This window comes from Mustela putorius, unplaced genomic scaffold (genome assembly GCF_011764305.1).
Source record: "Mustela putorius furo isolate JIRA1106 unplaced genomic scaffold, ASM1176430v1.1 tig00003909_pilon_pilon_pilon, whole genome shotgun sequence".
In the NCBI taxonomy this organism is placed as follows: domain Eukaryota; kingdom Metazoa; phylum Chordata; class Mammalia; order Carnivora; family Mustelidae; genus Mustela; species Mustela putorius.
In genome coordinates, this window is record NW_025422057.1 from 3,083,749 (window position 1) to 3,099,141 (window position 15,393).

General features: G+C 53.5%; 1 protein-coding gene across 1 annotated transcript in view; it reads right to left on the reverse strand.

Moving 5' to 3' along the window:
• Positions 1-15,002, reverse strand: part of MGMT (O-6-methylguanine-DNA methyltransferase) — a 277,379-nt gene extending 262,377 nt beyond the window's left edge. Inside the window, exon 1 of the mRNA XM_004751711.3 lies at positions 14,901-15,002. The gene's annotated coding sequence lies outside the window, so the exon portion shown is untranslated. The remainder of the gene's footprint in view (positions 1-14,900) is intronic.
• Positions 15,003-15,393: the final 391 nt, after the last annotated feature.

The following is a 15,393-nucleotide window of genomic DNA, read 5'->3' on the forward strand; positions in this document are numbered from 1 at the left end:
ACAGAAGGAATCAGAAAAAAACGGGAACACGCAGGGCACTCAGTGAAAGTAAGACAACGAGGCAGCCGTCTGCGGGACGCGGCTGCAGCGAGCTCACGCTGTGAGGGAACACGCTGCGCTGCGGGCCAACAGGACACAAGACCAAGGGCTCAAGTCAATGATCCAAGCTCCACCTGGGCCGGGGTCAGAGAGAAATTAAACTAAAAGCAAAGGAAGCAGAAGAAACGAATAATAAAGGGAAGAGATCAGTAAAGAAGAAAAGAGAGCGGAAATCTATTAAAACAGGTTAGTTCTCTGAAATGGACAAACCACTAACCAGACCAATTAGAAAAGGAGAAGACACACAAATGACCAGTAACGGTAATAAAAGCAAGGACCTGACTTAAATCCCACAGACACTCAAAGGACAATAAGAGAATATTCAAATAACGTTGAGCCAATAAATTCAAACAACTGGGATGAAATGGCCAAATTCCTCGAAAACCACAAATTACCAAAAAGTCACTGAGGAAGAAAGAAATGACTTGAATAACACTCTGCCTGTGCATCGTTAACATCCTTCCCACAAACCTGCAGGCCAGCGCGGCCTCACTGGCAAACCCGTCACACGGTCAGAGGAAATGATATTAACAGCACGCGAACCGTTCCAGCAAGTAAGAGATGCCCGATCTCCCGCGTCTAGGGCTGCTCCAACTCCAAACCGGAAAGACCCTCCCAGAGAAGAAAGCTACGGGTCAGTATCCCCAGGAATCACAGACACACAAATCCTCAAACACGAAACAAACTGAGCCCAGCCAGCATGACGGTACCGATGCCGAGACATCCTAGCGGGGGCCTCCCGGAATGCGGGGCTGGTTTAACTCATGAAGGTCAAACCGTGTGTTCGGCACATGAACGGCACAAGGGAGACAACGTCCCCAGGGTGACAAGAGGCACCATGGAAAAGCTCAGCAAACACCACACTTCAGCGTGGAGAGGACGACAGAAACAGCCGTGAACACAGCTGGTGAAGAGTAAGCGGCAGTCCTCCTCCCCGCCCACTCCGCAAAGTCGGGGTCAAGGGGAAAAAGCCAGGTTCAAGCCAGAATGTCTGGATGAAGCAATCAAGCTTGGGGTCTTTATTCCACAGTCTCGACTGTTTTGGGTATTCCGGGCACAGGCGGGCAGTGCGTGGGAGCACTCCAGCAGCAAGGTGGGGACCGTGGCTGGTCTGCAGGAACACACTGCGTGGCTGGGGAGCTCTTTGCACGAACCCGCCGACTTATCCGTGGAACACAAATTTACTTGTAGGAATGAGTAACGACCGACAGGTACTCAAACGTGGGTATCCGGCAGACATTTTCTCAAAGATAAACAAAGGGAGCATGTCACCGTAAGCGACGTATCGACAGTCCCTGCTGCTAATGGTAAGTGGAGAGCTTTAAGTGATGATCACAGCTCTGGGAGACTGGCACCCACCACCCAGACTTAGCCTCCCCATCCGAAGGGTGTTCTAAGGAGAAAGGCAGTGGTAGCAGCAGGCACGGGTTTCAATACTGCATCATGAGACCGGCCAGCGTTTGGAAGCTGTGCGTAAATCGGCAGACTGGTATTTTCCAAAGACCAAAGAACGATGTAACAAAATCATTCAAGGTGCAAGACACACCAATCAACTTCCACGTACGGGAGTACAAAAAGCTCACTAAGGGCTCAGATGCCGCCCAGCGAAGATCCTTCAAGAAACTAGTACTTGTTGAGTTCTGACACCATCTTACAGGATAGCCACGTGACCTGAAAAAGCTATGGAAATGCCCTTCCTTACCAGTTACTTATTGTATGAAGCCAGACTCTCTTGATAAGCTTCAGCCCCAACACACCACAGCAGACAGGGCCAGGAGCAGGGGTGAGACCCTCCCTTCTATGAATCCAGGCATTGCAAAGACGTGGGACAAAAGTAAATCAATACTGCTCATTTCACTGTTTTTATGGAAAAGTTACTTTTCATTTAAAAATGTGTTATTTACATTAAAATGTAGCAGGTTTATTATTGCCTGAATGAATTAATAAATAGTTTTAAATTTTTCAACATTAACTTCTAATGTGGTGAATTTGATGTATGACTCACAGAAGTTCTCTGGGATCTCCAGTAAGTTTTAGGACTGCAGAAAGTCTCTGAAACCAGATCCCATGAGCCCACTGGTGTGGAGGGAAGAGTCCAGACACCCGGTAGGTCCTACCCCACCTGCTGTCTTGACCCCCTGCAACCCAAGGGCCTTTGAGGCCCTAATGCCTCCATTTGCAAATAGGAGGAAAAACAGAGGAAAACCCCGTATTCTCTGACATCCAGAGCACAACCAGAGGAACATCAGAGGAAAATAACCACTTTCCCAGCTTTCTCAATGCTTTCTACTACCTCTACCTCTCCCACCACCTGTACAAACTTTTCCATAAAAATTTGATTAAATCTCTCCAGGAGACTTCCTTACAAAGCTGCACTAGAGAATGTATCATTATTTCAGCTTAGAGCTGGAAACAAGTGTAGCAAGTCAGTGTATGAATACAATTCCATATGAAAACATTTAAAATACATTAGATTTTTGGTCAAGATGAAAGACCAAAAAAAAAAAAAAAATCAAGCAATCTATTCTAATTGGGTTCCCATGGTAACTGTACAATTGGGTTTTTCAATATAACATCCCAAAGGCCCAATGCACACTTGTAAAATATACTTCAAACAGCCTGAATTGTTTTTACATCACGGCACTCCCAGGAAGATCAATTACTGTCCGTCCCCGCCCTGACTATTAGTGGCAGGACACGTCAACCACGTTAACACTGCCTGCCGCATTAACGAAAGTCATATAAGGAGCCCCACATACCACAATCACTGTGCAAAACTAATCACACGCTTCAGATTCATCACCCCCGGCCCGGGTAATAATCCCGTACCACTGTTGTCACAGAACCATGTTTACGAAATGTACAAAATTGAGCCCAGCTACATGCCGCACCATTATGCCTCTCTTATTGATTTCCAGGATAAACAGAATCAATCATTAATAATTACATTATAAGATGGCCCTCAAGGTTAATCATATTCTTAGAGACTCTCACTATGGAATTAAACAACAAACATAGCTGTGCTAATAAATAAATAAATAAAACATAACTGAGAATTCAAATCCACATTTTAAATATTAACAGGACGATAAGAAGCGCAGCACACTCCATCAGCCGGGATTCCAGCTTCTCCCACATTGGACCGCAGTGGTCTCTCCCTGCCCAGCAGCATTCTGGGGGCACGGTGCTGAGGGCTGGCCCATGTGGCAAGGCCATGGAGGCAAAATTCATTACGTAAAAGTTTGCAACTTGAGTTTTCTTTGCAACCGGCATAAAAATCTGTCCATATTTGATGCCTTCTGCAGATCTACACCCCATAGCACAATCTGCTCGTGGAGAAGTAAATTTAACAATGTCCTACCTTTCTAGGTCCCCCCATCAATGTCCACAGATGTAACACAGGCCAATCTGATGCAAGTGCAGGCCAGCAACTGTCAGTGAGAAATGCCTTGCTAGGTCCCCAACTCAACAGAGGCCTCCAAAAACCCTGAAAGACAACTGACATGAAAAGTAGCAAACCGAATGATTCTTAGAATTCTAGCTGGTATCCAACAGGATGGCCCCATGCTGCTCCTTGATCTGGGCAAGACCAGAGACTGAACTTACCAATGTCAAGAAACAAACAAACAAACAACCTGTACAAAATCCCAAATAGCAAATCTAGGCTAGTTCCCCAACCCTATCAGGCCTAAGAATCCCGGTCGCCCCGCACTTACACCAGACTCTCCTGACACCTGCCGCTTGCATCCGAGCTTGGGAGCCTTGACAGTATCCCAGAACACAGGCACCCAGGGCCGCAGCGCTCCCAGGCCTGCCAACAGTCCAGCAGCGCTCTCGGCATGTCTTGCCTAACCTGCCACTCCCCGTTCTGCAACATGTGGGGTCCCTGGTAGTAAGATGAATATCTTGTTTCTGTTTATTCTGTTTTCTGCTACTTTATACACACTCACACCTTTGGGGATGCCAGGAGCTAAACCTGAGAACCATCCTACGCGACTGTCTCATTACAAGCTTGCCCTCATCCCCAAATCCGAATTTATACACAAGCCCCCAGTAAGTTTTGTGCTTTTGAAGTAACCAGTCTGCTCTTTACCCATGTATTAGCCATAATACAATACCACAGGCTACATGGCTTAAATGGAGATTTATTATCTCAGGGTTCTGGAGGCTGTGAAGTCCACGATCAAGGCTCCGGCTGACTCTATGTCTGGTGAGGGCTCGTTTCCCAGCCTGCAGATGGCTGTCTTCTCCCCTATGCCCTCAAATGGTAGGGACCAGAATGGGCTGGGGGGAGCAGAGGGGAGGGCCCAGGAGGAGGGAGGAGGGAGAGAGCACTGTCTCCACGATGCTGCTGAAGGACGGCCCCACCTTATGACCCTGTTTCATCTTCATTACCTCCTAAAGGCCCTTCTCCAAATACAGTCACGGGGGTTAAGTGTCAGCATGTGAATTCAGGGAGGACACACTCAACCCGTGGCTGGGCCTTCCATCAAGTACAAGCCCACACGGGCCTTGGAGGGCTTCTCATACAGAACTCCAGCATCGAGAGATGAAATCACCGCCAGGAAAACAGACATCTGAGTGAGTGTGTGGGCCTGAGGCACTGGAAGGACTCAGAGAGCAGCTGTGTTTGGGCTGGGTCAGCAGAGGGGGCTCTGGGAAGAGGGGCTGGCGTCTCCCACCCACCCACTCGCACAGCAAGGCCTGGTGCACAGGCTTCCAGACACAGTGCCAGAACAGATGTGCATGGCCATTGGGCTGAAAGTGGATTCGAGATGGTCCCACAGGCTCATTCCATCCGGGATCTGGGCGGGCAGGAGGACTGACCCGGGAGCATCTGTAGACCCTTGCCTTCAGCAGAAGCAGGAAGACACGGTCAGCGGCTGACTCTCCCTGGTCTTATGCCTGGTGTGGAGCTTCCATTGTCTGGGATCTGCCTAAGCCAATACCCTGCGTCAGGCACCTGGCCTCGTTCTGTGTGGGGTGAGGCATTCCCCAGAAGCTTCCCTGGTGCCCTCAGGAACTAGGGGACTATGTCGGGCCTGGGAGGCCAAGCAACTGAGGTCACAGCAACAAGCCAGGCAGCTTCTGCCTCAGTGGCGCAGGAAGGGAGGTCTGAAAATCCCCACCATCGAAACCCAGGGCCCTTGAGCACTTGGTTCCAAACCTCAGGAGGCAGCTTTGAGTCTGAGAGCCGGACAGAGGGGCCAGTACTCACCTGGCTTCCCAGAGATGACGCTCTGGTCTAGGTAAACTCCACGTGGCCTGAGGCCAGTGCTCTATTAGCGAAGAACCCGGACGGCTCAGTCAGTTAAGCATCCGGCTCTTGATCTCAGCTCGGGTCATGATCTCAGGGTCATGAGTTCAAGCCCCATGTTCAGCTCCAAAAAAAACAAAACAAACAAAAAAACCAAAAAATCCAGACCAGAAACACAAGCACCCAACAATCAAAACAGACCAGCAACCTGGGTGGCCACGAGCTGGCTTCTCAGTGAGCAAGTGGGACTTCCTGCAGGAATCCCGGTCACCACCGAGGCACAACACATGCGCGCTGCTAACACGAAATCTGCCGGAAACACTTAATCTGGCCATCACAAAAGAAGATTTAACTAACCCATCCAGGAATCCAGCCTGTCTTAATTGTCCTGATACGCGCTGGCTGGTAGGAGAGCCGCCCTGGGCTCGGAGAAGGCGTCCTGGCAAGAAACCTCACCAGGCAGAAAAGGAAAATCACTCAGGATATCAGAACCAAAAGCTCCACAAGTCCTTCTGGAGAGACCAACAGTCCAGACGATTCCGCAAGAACTGCAATGGTGATCTCAGTCCAGAAGGAAATGTTCTGATTACGCGCATGGCAAAAAAACAAAACAAAACAACAACAACAACCACAAAACAAGCAAAAAAAACCCCCCAAAACAAACAAACAAACAAAAAAAGCAAAAAAAAAAAACCCCACCAAAAACAAATTAAAAAAAAAAAAAAAAAAGCTAAGAGGACATTTTCAAAGCCCATATTTTTTTGTAGGAAAAACAAAAGCAACATGAAGTACTGACCATAGCGCAAGCCCCACATGAATTCAAGCTATTAGGAGAGCAGCAGCCGGGACGTCACCATGGCTCCTCTCCAGCCCCCAACACCCCAGCTCACCCAGGACCTCCCGGGGTTAGCCCGGAAAGTGGGTGTCCCGGGAAGCCACTGGTCATCCAGGACAGACAGTACACAGAGCTCTCCAAGAGCCCGCCCTGCTGGTGGGCAGAAGATGACCTTTCCAGGGGTTGACTACAGCCAAAAGGGTGAAGAATGCTGAACCTTAAGAACATTTACTCCATTTCAGAACCTGCGTATTTGTCCTGACAGTTCTTGGAACAAATTTCAAGAGCAGCATCAGAGGAGCAGCGCCCCGCCAGCTCCCTGTTGGCGCGGTGGGGACCGCGCCCCGCCAGCGCGGGAGACGGATGGGCCGGGGCAGGCGTGCCAGGCGCTCTTCAGCAGACACGCCGGCGCAAGGCTCCGCATCCATCTGACTCGACAGCTTAATCTGATGATAACACAACGGTGACAGAAACAAATTTTTCTGCACAATAAAGAATAGCACACATGGGCTTTTCTTGGGATAGCTAGCTAAATTCAGTAACTTTTGGAAATAGATCATTTCTTTTCTTTGCCCATTATTCTAGGAACTTCCACTTGAGTGTGAAAAGCCTTACTAACAAGAGCGGCTGCAAACAGAACACAGTTCTGGTCAGCGCTGTGCTCGGGACCTGTGCATATCCTGGCCCCCAACCCCAGCCCCCCGCAGGAGCAGAGCCCAGTAACACGGTTCTGATCAGGTGCTGTGCTGAGGACCCCTGGTTCCCCGCCCTCGCCCCCCGATGTCACTTTGTAACCATGACAACTTCAGGCCATGTAGGCTTCACGGCCGCATTTCTAGGACCTCGGCCAGGTGGTTGTCACCAGTGTGGAGTACACAGCCGGCGCAGCCAGGCGGCCTCGACGCACCTCGTCCTTGACTCCAGGCAGACCACCGGTGCCTTTCCGTCTGTCCCTACAGCACGCCAGCCGGTGGCCTTCCCGAACCCCCCCGGCGGCGCAGCCCAGGCCTCCCTCCACAAAGCCACCCACCTCTCATGGCTCACGGCCCCCTCGCAAGTCCCTGTCCCTGGGGGGGCCTTCTCCAACCTCCTTCAACCACTGGCTCCCCCCAACCACGGCCGCCCTCACCTGGGGGCACGCCGCCAGAACGCGCTGAGAACCTAAAACAGAGCCCCTGGCGGGCAGGTCGGCTCCCCGCCCGAAGCCCCAGCAGGTGACCCCCACGGGGGCTCAGACGGGGGCACACCCTGAGGACACCGGCAGGCAGAAGGCTGTGGGGTCTTTACCGAAGACCAGGCGCACGCTGTCCCCTCGGTCCGCATCCTGGAGTGACTGCCCACCCGGACCCGACAGGTGGCTTCAAGCTCCCCCCAGCACTTGCGGTCACGTACCGGTCCCCCCGCGGAGAACGGGCCGGGGCGGCTGTGCCGTGAATGAGCCCCCCGCGCCCCGCTGACATTTCTGCCCGGGCGAGGTTACAGAAGGCAGCCCCCACTCCAGAACCCAAATGCCAGCACGACAGAGAGGGTTTATTTACCCTTCCAAGGCCAGATGGTTTTCTCTAACGTCCCCGAGATGTTAGAGTCTGTGAGTAAGAAGCATACACACCACACGTTTTTCCTTTCTCACTAAACAGTTCATTCTCAACAGTCATCTTCCAGGACCTCCTCCCTCACCGCAGGGCGCTCCGTCAGAAAGCCCTACAGGACCCCTAGGCTTCCCACAAACGGTCCCCACGCCACCTCGGACATGATGCCCGTGCCTGCACTTCGCCACCCCGACCTTTCCCCCCTCCTGCCTGTCATTCCTTCCTCCCCAGCAGAGGACTCAGTGGCCCCCACTCACAAAGGTCCCAGGGCCAAGGCTCAGAGAAAACAGTCCCCTTCCTGGCGGGCCTCCTGCTCACTCTGGGTCTCCTCTCTAGGCCCGACTCCCACCCCTCCTCCCGCCGAGCCGCTCACAGGCCTGCCTTCATCCCGGAGCCACGCTCCTACGGCTCAGCCCGCAGAGTCCCGCCCATGGGCCACTTGGACAGACCTTAGGAGTCACTGCACAAACGCTGGAATCGGGAGCAAGTCCACGGCCCGTCGGGACTGAGGGAGGCACGTGGCTGAAGTCCGGAACCCAGCCTGGCCCTCAGGGAGCTCGCCCCCCTTCTCCGGCACCCACACGACGGTGCTCCCGCTCTCAAACAACGCACAGGGTGTACAGGGAAGCCTTCGACGTGGTCTCGCCGTGTGCTGTGTTCAGCCCTGTACTAGGGGTGTGCGTACTGGGAGGTTCAGAACATGTAAGTTTGGACACATGGGTATGCACGGATTTATGCCACATCTCGCCCCCAGAAGGACTTGTGCCATTCCTCCGCCTCACCCCTGCAAAGGCAGCACGGCACAGCGTGGGGCTAATACGGAGCTCCGCTCCTAGCCTGCAAGCCCTCGGCAGGCCACTCAGCCTCCCCCAGAGCCCGTCTCCTCATACACAAAACAAACTGACGGTGTCTCTGTCATCCTGGGAGCCTGAGGATGGAGAAGTCCATCTGTGCTAAGCCGCCGGCTCAGTAAGCCCTCAGGAAGCGCTGGCGTCAGCAACAGCATTACCGTGCTGGCGGGAACCTTCTGGAACTTGACTACCTAACTCTACCGGGCTAAACCAGAAGAGGGTAAAGAGACATGCACACAAATTACTGTGGATTTTCTATTTTTGACAGAGCTGACCTCAGGATTGTCCCACCCCCTGATACTGTGGTGGGAACAGTCACACACGGGAAAATGCTGTCCTGTGCTGGTGTCCCTACTGGGTCCTGAGCCCTGCCAGTGTCAGACTTGGTGTGTCGTCCTTCAGCACATTCTTACAGATTGACAGATGACTCCGGGGCCGCGGGAGCCTGGCAAGCCCACCAGGCACATACCTGCCGAGCCCACCGGCCTGCTCCCAGCCCACGTGGCACAAGCCTGCTGTGGGCATGGCACACGGAAGCCCACAGTGCTGCCAACTGAGTGGGAAACGCCTCGACATCAGCCACCTCCGTAGCTCGCACAGTGTCAGCGGGGAGAAAATGGAAAGTGGCCGCAGAGGGAACCACCTCCTAGAGACGACAAGAATTGGAGAAACCTAGCTGATGAGCTCTGGGCCGCATCCCGCTGCAGACCAGACAGAAGGCCACGAGCCCCTGGAATCACAGACACGTGGAGGTGGAACCCTGCAGCCAAGACTCCGGCACCAGCCCTGCCTCCTCCGAAAACCAGCTGGTGGCTCCGAGCAAACAGACGTCAACTGTCGCTGTCATTCGGGGCTCACCAGGGCCCAGTGTGGTCTGCAGACAGGACTCCCTCCGAACAGGCGATAGCGGCCCTATGGATGGCAGCATCCTTTTCCCTATCTGAGGGGAAACCGCGATTCAGAAAAATAGAGTAAGTTTACTCAAGGTCATATAACCACGTCCAAAGAGGCCGTCTTGTTACTGGAGGCGGCACGCTTACCCCTATGCGTGCTGCCCCACAGGGGAGCCAGGGTCATCTGTGCATCTAGAAAACAGGGATGCCGGCTGGGCTGGAGGGAAACCAGGACTTCTGTTTGGCTCCTTCCTCCCCCTCTTCCAAGTACAATCTCATTCCCACATGGGACTGTGGTTCAGACTAAGACTCCTCCCCAGGCAGTGCTTCACGATTTTTGATTCATGCGCTTATACTCTCCAGGTAGACAGTCTAGGCGTGATATTGCCATCAGCCCGATGGGGAGGCAGCTTGGGGTTTAACCTTTGCTTTAAGTCCCCCAACTCGGTGGAGCACCGGGGTGGCTGGGTGAGTTAAGCACTTGACTCTTCATGCTCTCAGGGTGATGAGATCGAGCCCTGCTTTGGGCTCCGCACTGGGCACAGAGCCTGCTTGAGTTTCTCCCTCTCTCCCTCTCTCCCCTGCTCTCTGTGTTTCTCTCTCTCTCTCTTGCTCTATAAAACCCCAAAACAAACAAACAAACAAAAAATAAAGTCGCCTAACTAGCAAACGGAACCACCCAAGTCCCTCCCCTTATTCTGACACCACTCAGGCCCCGTTGAAATAAAACTCAACTCAGTTCCACAGAAACACACTCAGTTGTGTATTTGAAAATGAACCCTCAGCTGAAACCGTGAAAATGCTTCTACCCACACAGGGAGAAAAGCAACACCAGCCAGTCAGAAGGAAAGACGGGAGTGAAATATAATATGGCCGTCCATGCTTAACGTTTGTTTGTTAAAAGTAATGCCAAAGTTTTGGTAACATCTGCATCTTCTGTCATAACCACAAGACCGAAAACTGTACACTACGATAACATGTTAGGTTTGCAATCTGAAGAGATTCACATGTCCCTCAGGAGTTACAAAGCCGTACACAGATCCATAAGCACAAGCGACGGAGAACAACGTTGCCGCAAACGGATCCTTCTGGAAAGAGAGCTCCGGAGCTCACCTGGGCTAGAGCATCATTATCCTCAGCCATCCCAAAGATTTCTCAAGAGATGCTCAAACATTAGGGTCCCTAGAATACCCTGGGAAGCTTGCAAATACACAGTTCCGCAGGTTCTGACCCCATAGGTCTGACAAGGAGCCCTGTAATCTTCCCTTATATATATATATATATATATATATATATTATTATTATTTGTCAGAAAGAGAGAGAGAGGGAGAGAGCGAGCACAGGCAGACAGAATGGCAGGCAGAGGCAGAGGGAGAAGCAGGCTCCCTGCCAAGCAAGGAGCCCGACGTGGAACTCGATCCCAGGACTTTGGGATCATGACCTGAGCCGAAGGCAGCCGCCCAACCAACTGAGCCACCCAGGCGTCCCATAATCTGCCGTTTTTAACCAGCACCTTCAGTAATTCTGAGAGCAGCAGGGCTCAGACCACTGTCAGAGAAAGCCGATCTGCTACGGCCCATGCAGAGCCCGCTCCAAGGACAGCAACGGATCCCACACTCCAGTGGCGGCTCCTAATAATGACCCCAAACAAACGGGTCAAAATCTGAAGGTAACACCTTTGGTCCCAACTTTTAGCCCTTTTGACAGGGGAGTAAACTGTAGTGGCTAGCAATTTAAAACAAACAAGAATTAACCACCAGTTACTTATTAAATTCCAACATTTCTCCGTCCCATCCCGTGTTCTGCCACGATTCAATTCTCTCTCCTCACTCATCCTGGTACCTCTCACCACGCAGGGCTGGAGTTGCCCCGTCTGTCAGTAAGGTAAGAGTTTTCTAAACTACTCTCCATATGACTCAATTTGTCAGTAAAAACTGCCACCAGCGCTGTGCTTGCAGAAAAATGTCCATAAATGCATTATTGCGACTGGCAGATCGATGTCTATAATAAAAACAAATAGATTTAACAAGTGCCTGCTTTTATGAGTGGTGCCATTGGCGGACTGTGCGTTCAGTGTCACCCCCAGACTTCTGGGAACGGGCCAGAGAGCTCGGCCCGGATCCCCTGCTGACTTCACAAGTGCTGCCGGTAGGAAATTATTCTAACAAGACAATCTTCGAAGTAGCAGAGTGAACATACGAGGCATTTATAACTCTCTCTCAATCCCTTTCATGGTGCTGCACAGACACGGACAACAAGTTTAGCGTCTGTAAGGAAATGTTTCTGTGGAACTTTTAACTGGTTTTACTACCGCTGTATCACAAGCCTAAGTTTACTCCAGGAGCGGGGGACAGGGACAGGAGGCCTGCCTCCCTGGAGAACATGAAAACAACTTGTATCGAGAATGAGTCTCCGCATTTAAAGCGTAGCCGGTAGTGTCACTGCTGTGTCAGTGGCCCCTGGGGCTGCCTCCTTATTTAGTTAGCTCACTAAGGCAGACGTCAGGCGCACGGCTGCCCCACATGGGCCTCGCTGCCAGGGAGAGTCTGAGCACCTTGGCGAGACACTGTGACCAATTTACATGGAAGCCCCATCTGCCAAAACCACTCGGATTCCTTCAAAGGTTACAAAAGGTCACAAAATGATTTATTCTTCTTCTTGGATGATTCATTTTAATAGCTACACACAGGAATAAGTCATTCACTGCACTGCTATGTTCACTCTACGGTTTTCCCCAAACCTTGTACCCTACCCCTGCCCCCATCTAAGCTCTTTATTATGAAACTTTTTTATATCAAAAGGAAATGACTCTTGCACTGACCAGCAAATATGCACTTGTCACCCAAAGGCCACAGAACACACACCTGGCGGTACTTTGTCTGCAACACTGGGTCTCAACCTTCCATCTACCTTTGCCCAAGACAGGCCTCCAGAGCTAACAGAGGGGAAAAATGCATCCTGGGACCCACAGGAAAACCAGCTCTCCTGCACAGCTCAAACCCCTGCTCCCATGCAGACGAGCACACATACTTTCACTTTAAACCGGGAATGGGGTGCCGTTGCGTGTGCTCGCTCGTCTGCATAAATGAGAAGGTTGACAGGGAACCCACTCACGCCCAGTGGGAATGTTATGATTTACATGTTCCCGATTTTTACAGCTTCAGGTTTGGGGTGACATTCTGAGATAAATCCCAAGCTCTTTCAGAAAGCATCTGCACCAGAAGCTACCTACCCCAGGAACAAGAAACCTATCAGGAAGGACTAGGACAGTAGCCAAATGAGCTCAGGGCCTTTCAGAGACTGGGACCCCAACCTACATGTCTGCAGGGACCAGAGACATGCTAGGAAGTCAAAACCCTCAGGGTAAGTTGACCTACAAGAGGAATTTGATAGTTAAGTAGTTCGGTAAGGTCCGAGTGGAGTATAAAAACAAACCTGACAATAACCTTAACACGTGACTACAGCAAATGAGCATTCAGAAAATACTGTTTTGCTTCCATGTTTTTTCTATTAAGGAGACTGTACTACAAACTGAAAAGAGCCTCGAGGCTGAAAACAGCGAGTTGGAATAGAACCGCATTGATGGTCTGAATCCGTGGCTTCCAGGTGTCCTCGGCAAAACGAGAAAACTCAAGGCAGCTGGGGAAGTTTACTGAGCAGCACACTGTCGGGGTCCTGAGACGGGAGGAGCAGAGGAGAGAGGAAACTGCAGAACGCCGGGGAGGCCCCCTTCTCCCTCGGGCCCCACCACCCTCTCTTCCCACACGGACAGACGAGGCCCGCGTCCATATCCCGGCAAAGGAGACTGTGGGGACAGAAGGCCCAGGTGAAGGGTCCAAGTGAGACCCCAAACCAGAGGACAAGAAAGGTCTGAGAATCTCCACTGAACAAGAGTGAGACGGTCCTAGCGTGTCCACATCTAGCGCTTTGCTCTCTAAACCTCCCTCGCCAGCAGGGGAGGCGTCTTAGAGCAGGGTCTCGTAGCTCCAGAATCTGGCTGTGACAGTACAGGTTTGCTTTAATGAGACGTGCATTCACGTGGAAAAGCTGCCGTACTCTACAGCTCTGTACTGGAGGCCCAGCTGACCCCGCCCGCATACCGTACCGGACTCTACTACTCAAATTCCAGCTCAAAACAAGAACCCAGGAGGAAATGCAACACTTGCCAGAACAAGGCCAAGTCTCCTTTGCTACCAGCAGACTCTGGACCTCCCCAAGTGTGGACATGGTGTGACCTGCCTTCAGGACGATGTGTCTGAGCTAACAGTCTGAACTCACTGCTGCTGGGGGTGGCAGGGCTGGGGAGGAGAGCTCTGACACTGCTTCCTTAAAGTTGTGTTGCCCCCTGCATGCTTTTGTCTCTGTGTCTTCTGCACCTCTGTGTTTTACCCATCGAAGGACTTGGAAACAACAAAGCTATCTCTTCATCATGTGTCTTTCGGTGATGGAGAGGACGGCCTGCCTTGGGCACTCTCCAGACTCCTATTTAAATAGTCCAATTCTCCGTTCCTTATGTGCAACAGTGTCTTGTTCGGCCACAACAGAGGTGACCCCTCCTGGACAAAGCAGCCTCCTTCTGCATGATGGCTGCCCACCGAACCAACCGCTATGCTCGCATCTACAAAATGGGCCTCCAGGCACAAAGCCAAGTACCGAGCAGAGGTCTTGGGAGCCAAGACCATTCCGAGGTCTCGGGAAATGCAGAGGCCAGGCCGGGAGGGAGCGAAGTGCGGTTTCGAACACTGCTCTGCTGTAGGATCCACACGTGGGGATTATGGCGCCCAGCGCAGTAAATGGCTCTCAGACTCCCACTTGTTCACCCTAAGTGTTTACAGAGGCAATTAGGGCGAAACGAACACAAACACCAGCCATGATAATGAGGCCCCAGAATGGGGTCCTCCTCCGGCGCTGCCTTAAGCTCGGGCAGGACGGGTGGATTTCTGCACCAGAAGTAGGCGAAAGGCTGGTTACTGCAAGGAAGGGCCGGCGGAGGCCCTCGGGAAGCTTCCTGCGAACAGAAGGCGGAGGGCGGCCCCAGGCGCTGGTCGGCAGGGCAGGGCAGAGCCTTGCGCAGGGACAAGGTCGAAGGTGTGGGCCAACCCGAGGTGCGGTGCGGCGGCCAGCAGCCCACAGTGGGCCGCGGTCACCGCCGCGCAACGTGGTCCAGGGGCCCCAGGCCAGGGGTAGGCGGGCCCAGCCTGGGCGCACCTGGGCGCACCTGGGCGCACCTGGGCGCACGTGGGGCCTGGGCGGAGCGCGCAGGCGGGGGGCCGGCCCCACAGCTACGGCGCTGCCCACGGAACCACAGGCTTCAGAGGACGGCCCATCCTCGGAAAGGCCCGACTTCTGCGGGAGGGCGGCAACCCAGACACTCACCGCGTCGCCCAGGCCGCAGACCCCGAGGAGCTGAGAGCGCGGAAAATCCAAGCGCCACAGGAGCCCGCGCGCGCCTGGGCACGTCCGGGGCGCGGGGGCGGGGCCGGCACGGCCGGGGGCGGGGCCGGGACGCTCTGGGGGCGTGGCCTCGGTGGGCGTGGCCTGGGCGGGACGGAAGCGCGGCCGGGGCGCGGGAAGCCGAAGCGCGCAGGGGCGGGGCCCAGATGGGGCGTGGCCAGGAAGTGCGGGAAGCGGGACCGGGGCGGAGGCGGGGCCGGGGCGGAGGTGGAGCCGGGGCGGAGGCGGGGCCTAGGCGGGACCGAGGCGGAGGCGGGGCCGAGGCGGAGGCGGGGCCGAGGCGGAGGCGGGACCGAAAGGGCGGGGTGGGGCTGGGCCCGCGAGCGTTCCCCGGGGCCGGAGCATGCCCAGTGCCGCGGCGCCCGGGCGGCCCCTGATCCGCGCAGCCTCGCTGGCCGCGTGGCGCCGCCCTGTC